This window comes from Loxodonta africana, chromosome 15 (assembly GCF_030014295.1).
Source record: "Loxodonta africana isolate mLoxAfr1 chromosome 15, mLoxAfr1.hap2, whole genome shotgun sequence".
Taxonomy (NCBI): Eukaryota; Metazoa; Chordata; class Mammalia; order Proboscidea; family Elephantidae; genus Loxodonta; species Loxodonta africana.
The window spans coordinates 43,920,201-43,923,107 of NC_087356.1; positions in this window are offsets into that span (position 1 = coordinate 43,920,201).

Here is a 2,907-nt window from a genome sequence, read left to right on the forward strand (position 1 = left end):
GGACCATCTGCCTCTCTTCCAGGGAGAGGAAGGTGCTTAAGAGAGATTGACAGTCTGCCCACATTGGATCAAAAGAGTTAAAGATGGTAGTAAACAGTTCATACATTTTGTTTGGCTTCTCTCGACATCCTGAGGTGTTAGTCTTCCAGTTAATCAGGTTCACTGTACTAAAGCGAACCTGAACCCAAACCAGGCCCCTGTCCTCCACTGGAGTTACGTGGCAGAGGGGATACTGGCCGGAGGCTGGCCCTCCCTGTTGGCTCTGCTCTGGCTTTGCAGCACCCTGGGCCCCATTAGTCCCTTGATGGGGTGTCCCCCCCTCGTATAGGGTGACAGCAAGGGAAGATCCCCAGGACATTTGGGCAGCCCTTCCTGTTTGATCCTCTGTCCCTTCCCTCCTGGCACAGGTCTGGGAGGAGCGTTGCATGTGCCACTGGGATCAAAAGTGTTGTGGTGGACTTTTTCTTTTTCACTAGGATCACAGCCGAATTTATCCCACTTCTTTAAAGTACACCATAAGGGTGAACACTCTGGAATGCTTTTGGTATTATACACTCACACGAAGACAGACAAAGAACACTGGTTCCAGTCATACTCAAACAAAAGGACGTCCTCCCCAACCTAGAGGAGTGTCCACCAGAAAGACAAAGAACACCAATACAAAAAGGACATTCCCTGAACCAAAACCATAAACAGAACCAAAACCTGAGCTTAACCAAAATCAACAACCAAAAAGTAAGTTGACCGTGTTCTGCTGTCAGAGAGCAGAGGTAGAAAGAGAGAAAGAAAAAATGAAAAGGAAAGAGTTCAGAAAGAAAGATCATTGCTGATGGCAGGGTGACCTCTGGAGTGATGAGGACAATCTTGAAATGGCTTAGTCCTGCCTCAACCTTCTCGATCATCACCCATGGTGCGGCAAACTGATACCCTTGGTTTCAGTTGGGGTGAGGGACCCCAGCTAGGCTGAGGATGGGTCCCAGGGGCCATGATCCCTACTTCCCTCATTTTACAACCCTTGGAGTCAGGTCTCAGGACTGCACTGTTGCCACCCTCTTCTTTGCCTAGCCCCCCGGGGGGAGTGTCACCCACTCAGGTGGGACTTTAACCCCCCTCAGAGGACCAGTGGAACAACCTGGTCCTGTGCGCTTACCTTAATTCAGAGGCCTTTCCCATCCAGTTTCCAGTTTCTGTTTCCGAGCTGAGGTAGGGACCCAGGGCACCTCGTCCCAGGGCGTGGATCATGGTGGCTACCCAAAACTCCTTTCCAACCAAACAGAGTCAGGGCACACCTTAAGGGGTTGTAGAGGTCCAGATACTCACTGCCCAGGTTTCAGCATCTGCAAGTCCCAGCACAGTCACTACAATCTGTAACCAAACGAGGGTTTTTGTCCGGTCCTATTAGTCAATGAAAATAAGACAGACACCATACCACAAGGTGCAAAGGAAAGAGAAAGTGGAAATTTATTGCTTGTGCAAACAAGGAGCAACATGGGGTTTAGAAACCCAAAGACCACGTGCTCCTTGTCTAAGTGGGTTGGGGAGTTTTTATTTCCAATGGTATCTGGGAGTTGGGTTTGGTGCCTGAAATTGTCCACCCTTAGCCCTCCCCTGTCCACATTTGGAGGTCTGAATGTTGAATCATGTCGGTGATGTTCAGGTCCAGGGACAGACTGAGGACACAGCTCTCCAGGTCCTCACATACACCAAAATCCTGGTTCCTGCACGCACGGGATTCGGGTACCAAATTCATACTCTGGTTAGGGTCCAGCATAGTCCCGCCAAACCACAGTTAGAACGTGTGGCTTGACAGGCTGCGAGCGGGGTGGGGAAACCTCTGCAGGAGGAGGGGAGGTCTTGGCAGAGGCTTCAGTTAGGGCTGCAGCATGGCTGGGCCAAACCACTGTTAGAAGCTGTGGCTTGGCGGGCTGAGGGGGTGGGAGCACGGCGGTGGAGCAGGGAGAAGTCTTGGTAGAGGCTTCATATTTACGACTCCACCTGTTTCCGAAAGCACAAATGCAATAAGGCTAAATACCATGGGTACAAAGCAACACATTGATACTCTCGGTGCTCCCATGCACAAAGGGCCATATGTTATTTTCAACTTTCCGTCTTCCATTTTCTTCCTCCCCAGTAACAGCACCCTAATTTTTATGTCATCCCTCCTCTTCACAGCCCTCCTCTTCACAGCCCATGGGCTTCCAAGGAAGCTAACTGCAGCTCCTGAAGATTCTGGGGCTAAGCAAAGTCTCCCCACCCTGCAGCCTAGTAACTGAGTAAATGAGTGGGACTCTTCCTAAAGTGGCCTGATTAAAGTAAAGCTGAGGCCTTTTGTTCAGTGTTGAGAGACACAGGCCTGAAGCTCCTGACAGCCATCTTGGGACCATATGGAGCAAGTCCATCTGAGGCTGGAACCAACCTAGAGGAGGCCAGGCTGAGGAATGGATTATAATCACACAGTGAGTCACACTCTTTGATTCAGGAAATAATATTGGAGTCATTATTCCCTGTCCTTGAGCATAGAGAATGAGACCAGCTGGAGCTGGACTCACAAGGACATATCAAGTGGGCCTGAGCCATAAAGGCAATAGCTAGGACAATCTTGAAAAATATCTTTTAGGGAGCTTTTCACTAAGTCAATCAAACAGAACACAAAAGACTTTCCACTCTTTCTATTAGCATTTAGAGAATAGAAAGTTTGTTGGACCAGCGAAGACCGTCCTGACTGTCCTTACTGAAACCTGTACCAATGATTGTTAAGACAATTCAAAATGTAGGATCAGTTTCTAGCCAATCTGTGAAAAGGTGAAGCTTTCCATGGTTTTACCCATTTTGTGATATTAATATATGCCGATGACTCTAACAGTCCTTGGACTCGGGCAGACTTGGCTGTGGCAGCATGCCTGTCTG